The sequence below is a fragment of the Geotrypetes seraphini genome, chromosome 11 (assembly GCF_902459505.1).
Source record: "Geotrypetes seraphini chromosome 11, aGeoSer1.1, whole genome shotgun sequence".
NCBI lineage: Eukaryota > Metazoa > Chordata > Amphibia > Gymnophiona > Dermophiidae > Geotrypetes > Geotrypetes seraphini.
Window position 1 is genome coordinate 76,025,476 of NC_047094.1, and position 8,595 is coordinate 76,034,070.

The window sequence follows — 8,595 nt, forward strand, 5'->3', positions numbered from 1 at the left end:
GTTTTTTACTGTTTTTTACTTTTTTGGAGACTGTGGTTTTAACCCACTTTAAGCCCACTAAAAATACCACCAAACCGCATCCATAGAGGCACCTAAAGATGCCTACATCTAAAGTAAGCGTGGTTTAAGCTGGAACTTGACATAGGCACCCTTCAGCGCTTCTATGGACATGATTCTAACGTAAAGCAGGTGCCAGAAATGTAAGCCTATAAAATCCTGGCCTACATTTCCAGTGCCTACTTTAGATGTGGCTGCAATTCTGAAAATGGTGCCATTACGTGATAGATACGCACATGGCACTGCTTTTGCAGGCGGCCACTGTTAATGGCACTGTTTGCAAAATCCAAGCCTATGGGCCTGATTCTAAAAATCACGCCGTAAGTTAGGCAGTGGTAGGCGTCCTATCACCACTTAGCTTAATTGGTTTAATTGGTACTAAAAGGTGAGGTAATTGACTGCATCATTTAAAAGCATTTAAAAGGAAAAATGTAAGTTGTTGAAGATGCCTACTAAAAACACCACTGAACCACATCCATAGGAGGTGCCTATGGACATCTATGTCTAAAGTAGGCCTGATTTACCTAGAAGCTGTTGTAGGCATCCTTCGGTGCCTCTACGACTATGGATGCAATTCTCATGTAAAGAAGGGGCCGGAAATGTAAGCATGTAAAAACTCTGGCCTACATTTCTGGCACCTACTTTAGACATGGCTGCGATTCTGAAAACTTCTCTATTGCGCCCTCACCTGGAATAATGTGTCCAGCACTGGTCGCCGCACATGAAGGACATGGTACTACTTGAAAGGGTCCAGAGAAGAGTGTGACTAAAATGGTTAAGGGGCTGGAGAAGTTGCTGTACTGAAATCCAGATTATTAATAAAAAATTAAATCTTGTGTCTGACTGGCTCTGTCAAAATCTTCTCACTCTTAATATACCAAAAACCAAATGTATGCTTTTGTCTCAAGACCGATATGAAACTCTTGTATCCCCAATATGCATTTCTTCAATCCCAATAGAATTTATACCAAAAATTTTAATTCTACAAGTTATCCTGGACAGCACACTATCTTTCCAAACTCAGATCAGCTTTGTGGTACAAAAATGTTTCTTCAAACTAAAAATGATCAGATCTCTCAAATCACTACTCAATCCAAATTCAATCAATATTTTTGTTCATTCTTTAGTAATTTCAACTTTAGATTATTGTAACTCACTTTACCAGGGCATCACTCAAAAGGAGATCAGGAGATTACAAATTATTCAGAACACTACAGTAAAAATCATTTTTAACGCTAAAAAATTTGATCATGTAACACCATTTCTCAGGAAAGCACACTGGCTACCCATTCCACATAGGATTACTATCAAAATACTACTTCTTACTTTTAAAAGTCAATCTAATCACATTCCATCCTTTATAGATAGGATGTTAATCCCATACGACCCACATAGGATGCTACGCTCCTACCAACATCTTTTAGCGGTCCCCTCAGCCCACCAATTGTTTTACGATACAATACGTAAAACAATCTTTTCTGTAACCGCTCCAACATTGTGGAATACTTAACCTCTTACCCTGAGACAAGAAAATAATCTCAATAATTTTAAATCTAATCTTAAAACATTTCTTTTCAGAGATGCTTTTGAGATCTATACTTAATTTTTGTTAAAAAAAAACTCAGACAACAGGCCTTACATCAAAGACTCCCTTTTTACTTTTTGTTTTTTTTCCTCCCCTGTCTTTTATTTTCATGTTGTGGCTGTATTGTAATTATTTATGTGTTCCCTTTAGGTTATATATATATATATATTTTTTTTTTTTTTTAAACTTTAACACTTTGTATTAATTGGAAACCGCTTTGATTATAAAAGCGGTATATCAAGATTTAAATTAAATTGAAACTAAGCCTCTTCTCCCTTGAAAAGAGGAGACCGAGAGGGGACATGATCAAAACATTCAGTCTTTCTCTTCTAAGGGCTCCTTTTACAAAGGTGCGCTAGGGCCTTAACGCACCTTCATAAAAGGAACTCTTAGTAGATAAAGACAGGTTGTTCACCCTCTCCAAGGTAGGGAGAACAAGAGAGCACTCTCTAAAGTTAAAAGGGGATAGATTCTGTACAAACGCCAAGGAAGTTCTTCTTCACCCAGAGAGTGGTGGAAAACTGGAATGCTCTTCTGTAGGATGTTATAGGGGGAAACACCCTCCAGGGATTCAAGTCAAAGTTAGACAAGTTCCTGCTGAACCAGAATGTATGCAGGTAAGGCTAGACTCAGTTAGGGCACTGGTCTTTGACCTAAGGGCCTCCACGGGAGCAGACTGCTGGTAACGATGGGCCACTGGTCTGACCCAGCAGCGGCAGTTCTTATGTTCTTAAATGGTACCACTTTTGCAGGAGGCTGCCACTAATGGCACCATTTGCAGAATCCAGGCTTATATGATTAACATCTTCAAGAACTCCATTCCTATACAGCAAAGTATTTACATTCATAGAACACAGACTGACAGGCTAGTGATCTGTATAGGAGTTCAATGTAAGAGATATGTTGATAGGGGACTGGTTGTAGGGAGCCAAATTGTTGGAATAATGGTTTGAGTGGAGCATGTAAGGGATCTATGTGATTCTATAATTGAGCTTGATTAATCTCTATTAATTATTATTTTTAATATACTTATTGAAAGTAGTATCAGTAATGCTCTCCACACTGTACAATTTGATAATTGAGAAAGCAGGTCATGAAATCCTATATAAAAATTAAAATTAAGTCAAAGTGTCATCATTTACAGGAAAGAAACCCAAAGAAAAAAATTTGCAAAACAAAGAGAAACACTCGTCACATTGTTTTCAGGCTTCACAAACATAAAACCACAATTGTGAGGGATAGTAAGATTTTTTTTTTTAATGTAAAATAAATAAACATGCAGACCAATCAAACCAGATAAAAAAAAAAAAAAGAAAATATTAGTTTTCCAAAGAAGACAATGAACCCTTCATCCTGTCATCCTGCTTCTGCTGGTGAAACACCAAAAAACACAATTTCTTTCAGATCTAAGAACATTGGGGTCAATATTCAAAAGCAATTTAACTGACCAGCTGGTTATAATGGTTATTTTGAAAGCTCTATCCTTGTTTTTGACCATCTGAGAACTGGTATTTAGATGTCCCTATTGCATGGACGTCCACTTCCAAATTATATCAAGCCAGGATGTGGCGTCTAACACTACAGTACGTCCATATGACAAGAGGGAGTGGATTGAACATGTTTTGAGTGGGACTAGGGAAGGAACAAAATATGGACATCCAATTTCAACAATCATAGAAGGGGAAAGGATGCCTAAGTTTAAAGAGACAGATGTCCATAATTAGTCCAAGTTACAGAAAACTAATTGAGCAGTTGTCCACTGGAGGGTGTTAAGGTACAACATCTCCGTAATTCATGGTTACTGTCCCCTTCTCTCTCCTTGGGATTTGAAACCAGTAAGAAATACTATGCTCTATGATAGCTTCAGGAATAGACGGTATATAAATTTTAAAAATAAATAAATAAGAACAACCATGGACATGTGAGTTGCTCCAATGAGTCTTTATTAATGTAAAACAAAAACCCATTAATAAAGATTAATTGGAGGAACTCACATTTCCTTGGTTGTTCTTAGTTCTATCCCTTCTTTTTTTTTTTTTTTTTTATTTATTGGGGGGGGGAGGTGAGGGGACTGTAGAAAAGAGCATTCAGGAGGAGGGCTGCCCCAAACATTGTTCATAGCTCATTTATCAGTTGTAAAAGAAATGTTTTAGCAACTTAACAATTTTCATTTTCATTATTCAGGTACCACATGCACCTTTTTTAGTTAATTAGACTTGAAATGGTACATCTAAATGAAATACAGTACTCCCCTGATATTTGCAGGGGTTCCATTCCAGGAACCCCCACGAATGCTGAAAAACCGCAAATAACAGTTTTTACTGGGGGCGATAGGAGAGGGCACCCAGAAAGGTGAGTGAAGGAAATCACTTGAGGTATGCTCCACCTGCCTCTTCCTGCACTAAAGTCAGGCCTCACCAATCAGAATCTGCTTTGACACGGAGCTCCTGATTGGTGAGGCCTGACTTTAATGCAGGAAGAGGCGGGCGGAGCATACCGCGAGTGATTTCCTTCATTCACCGGCGCTGCAGCTGCTCTCTCCTGCCGCTGCAGCTGTCCTCTCCTGCCCAGTCATTCGCAGTCGGATAATCCGCGAATGACAGGAATTGTGAACCGCGAATGACAGGGGGAACACTGTATTGTTAAACTAGTAGATGGAATTCCTATTAAAGCAGCAGTCATTAGGAACCGAGAAAGGAGAGACTTTCTTATGTGATGATCTGGGTGTTTGGTTTTTATTACAATTTTAAATAGAGGTAGATTGGGGTTGGAGTAGCCCTGTATTAACTAATTTAAGAGAGAGAAGAAAAACTCCTTTCAGAACATGGCATAAGGTATGCAAATATTTCAGTGTGCTTTGTGTAGTTTAATTTTGTGGTTACCATTATATATTGTTAATAAGATTGTGTGTAAATGAAGAATGAATGAAAGAAATGGCAGGGTCTGGGGGGCAGGGTCTGGGGCAGAGCTTGGGCATGCCCAAACAAAAAGGCGTCCCACTGCCCATGACTTCAGGTAATATGAACATTCTTGACAGAGCATCATGTAGATCTGAAGAGTAGCCTAATAGTTACTGCAGTGAACTATGACCCAAGGGACCTAGATTTAAATCCCATGTCTACTCTTTTTTTTTTTTTTTTTTTTACTTTTAATTGTGAGCTCTCCAGATACAGAAAATTACCTACTGTACCTGAATATATAAGATACTTTCAAGCCTGAAGGCTCTTGAAGAAATGTACTTTCAGGTACAATAAATATTTTGCTGTTCTTGGAGGGCTCACAATTAAAAATATATATACATTAAAAAAAAAAAAAAAAAAAAGAACTGAAGTGGGATTTGAACCTGAATCCATGGTAACAAAGGAGTCGTGAGAAAATGTCAATAATTCAGCCATGGGTGTGCAGTTCAAAGTTCACTTTATTGATAGTAGCACTGCGAGGACTCAAAGATTCGACACTGACAGTGTTTCGGCATCTATGCCTTTGTCAAGAGTATTTAGAAGCGAGCAGGAAAATATCTGGTGTCCAAAGCGAAGCTGAGGGTCATGAGATGCCGAAACACTGTCAGTGTTGAATCTTCGAGTCCTCGCAGTGCTACTATCAATAATGTACACCGGTGGCTGAATTATTGCCATCTCCTCCTCACGACTCTTTTGTTGTGCCTTGATTGTCTTATCGTTGAGGCCTCTTTTGGCTCCCTCTTTGGGACCTGCAATAGCCATCATGATAATGAGCTACTGGGCTACATAGACCATTGGTCTGACCCAATAAGGTTATTCTTATGTTCTTATGTTATCAGTTTACTGCTCTAACCATTGGGCTACACATAGGTGCTAGAACATGGGGGGGGGGGGCATAGGGGCCGTGGCCTCCCCCAAATTTGATCCCTGGTGGTCCAGGAGCACGCTTTGATGCTCCTGCTTGACGCGAACATAAGAACAGCCTTACTGGGTCAGACCAATGGTCCATCTAGCAAATTAGCCTGTCTTCAAAGTGGCCAATCCAGGTCACTAGTACTTGGCAAAAAAACCCCAAAAGTAGCAACATTCCATGCTACCGATCCAGGGCAAGCAGTGGCTTCCCTCCATGTCTGTATAAATAACAGACTATGGACTTTTCTTCCAGGAAATTGTCCAAACCTTTCTTAAAACCAGCTACGCTATCCACTCTTACCACAACCTCTGGCAATGCATTCCCGAGATTAACTATTCTCTAAGTGAAAAAATATTTCCTCTATTTGGTTTTTAAAGTATTTCCCAGTAACTTCATCAAGTGTCCCCTAGTCTTTGTAATTTTTGACGGACTGTAAAAAAAAAAAATTATGTCCATTTGTACCCTTTCTACACCACTCCAATCATTATCTCCCATCAACCATCTCTTTTCTAAGCAGAAGAGCCTTAATCTTTTTATTCTTTCCTCCTATGAGATGGGTTCCATCCCCTTTATCATCTTGTCTGCTCTTCTTTAACCTTTCCTACTTCTGCTATATCTTTCTTAAGATAAGCCAACTAGAACTGAACGCAGTACTCAAAGTGAGATCATACCATGGAGAAATACAAAGGCATTTTACTATTCTTAGTTTTGTTAACCATCCTTTTTTTAATATTTATTTATTTAAAAATTTATATACCACGTAATAACTATGCGGTTTACAGAATTACATGCATACATATTAACAACTGCTAAACACGTTTCAACAAAACAAACACGGGAAGACGTTAACAAAAAGTATCATTATCAAAATCTTTAAATTCATCTTACAAGATCCCCTAAAAGCATTAACAAATAATTGCATTTTCAACATTTTCTTAAAGTTCAGTCTCCCATCACAGAATCCCAGGCAGCGCATTCCAGAGCTTGGCGCCAGCTACAGACAACATTGTTGACCCAATCTTAACATGAGACTAACATCTTACCCTCCAAACTCAGTTTCATACTATTTTCAGATCTCAAACATTTTCTGGGTTGATAGATTTTTTTAAAACTCCTTTAGCACCATTGGAGAAACATGATATAAAATTTGCTGTATGATTGAAAGAATCTTAAATGGTACTTTCTGCTGCATAAGTAACCAATGCAATTGTTTCAACACTGGGGTTATATGAGTCATTCTTGAAACCCCGGTAATCAGTCTTGCAGTGGAGTTAATTAATATCTGCAGTGCCCTCATCTTCACTTTAGTAACTCCCAAATTAAGCGAATTGCAATAGTCCACTCTACTCAGTATTAATGTTTGCACCACACTATAGAAATGAGTAGTAATAGTAGTAGTAGTAGTAGTAATAGTGTATTTCTCAGATTTCTTAAGGTTTTTTTTCTAGATTGAGGATAGAGAAAAAGTTCAAGGAAAAGAATACCTGTATGTTCCTATATTGAATTGTAAACTGGATATGGTAGCTGAGCCTATGGCCTGAGTTGGCCTGTTTTTCTATCGGAAGCTAAGCAGGGTTGGGCCTGGCTAGTACCTAGATAGGAGACTACCTGGGAATACCAGATGCTGTAGGCTGAGGGGCCCTATATTGGGCAGCAGCGGAGCCGCACACTACACAGAAGAAGGAGATGGTAAGATTTGGTTGGGGCATTTTTGTACTTTAATTTTCATTTGTTTCCTTCTTTTTCTGGAACTTTTTTTTTGTAAAGACTGAATAAAAGTGAAATAAAAAATATATATATGTATACACCACAAGCATTTATACACTTATGTGCACACTAGGGCAGGATTCTATAACTGGCGTTCAAGTCAGTGGCCGTCTTGAAAGCAGCCGCCGATCACCTGTCAAATCATTCAAGGGCACCGGTTACAGAATTGTGCCTATTCAGTCAAGATAGGTGGCTGAAATGTAGGCCAGGAAACCCCAGGCCTACATTTTAGCTGCACTGGATGGGCCTGGGGGCGTGGCTATGGGTCTGGATTTTCCTCCAGGGAAATTCTGGTAACCCTAACTTTTCTTTAAATTCTTATATTGAACCTGCCTGGTTCTCTACTCCTTCCTGGGACAAGGCGATTGGAGGCATTAGCTTACAACAAGAAACTAGCTATGATGGTAGTACCTGGGCAGTTCAGGGACAGAGTCTGAACTAGGTTTCTGGATACCTGGTTAGCAGCAATACTCATTCCGCTAACCAGATAACTACTCAGATAAAATTAGGGCAGCAAAAGGCTAACTTTATCCAGTTAGTTATGGTCTGAATATCACTGATAGATGGATAACTGCCAGTAGTCAGGTTAACTGGATATTCAGCTTTAGCTGGTATCTAGATATCAGTGCTGAATATTCAGGTATTAATCACTGTGGCCAACATTTAAATCATAAGATCAATATTGAAAAGTAGAGTTCGCAAAAATTCTTCATTCTTTCTTATCAATGCACCCAGAAGGAGCACAATAGTAATCATAACTGTATCAATCTTCACCGAAACTTATACTTGGGCCATCGAATCAAGAGGGAAAAAGAACTCAGACTGTTTACTTGTCGTTACAAACCAGCCAAATGGCTGTTCAGTTGGATCAGACAGTACTGTAATCATCGGTCATAAACAACCCTCTTGGATATTTAAATTACCGTAACTAATTATTGATATGCTATTCAAAATTCTTTTGTATCAAATTGTGAAAATTTTTTTTTAATATCGCATTGACTTAATTTAAGGTTGGAGATTCATAAATTCAAAGCCCTGATTCCAACGGACCTGTTTCGCCCACTGCTTCGTCAGGAAATCATTCCTTAATCCAAGAGGCAGGAGCCGGAAGTACACCGGTCAGCCCGCTTAACACAAACCAGATATCATCAATTCTTGTGCTGAAATGGTCTGAATTTTTTACCTCAGTTAGCATTACATTATGAACGGCCCCCTGCCAGTTGCCACTGCTAGTAATGTTTGAGTCTTTTGTAGTGTGCTGTCAACATTTAAATCAAACACTGAATGCCAGAGCCAAATATTAGAGGAATTAA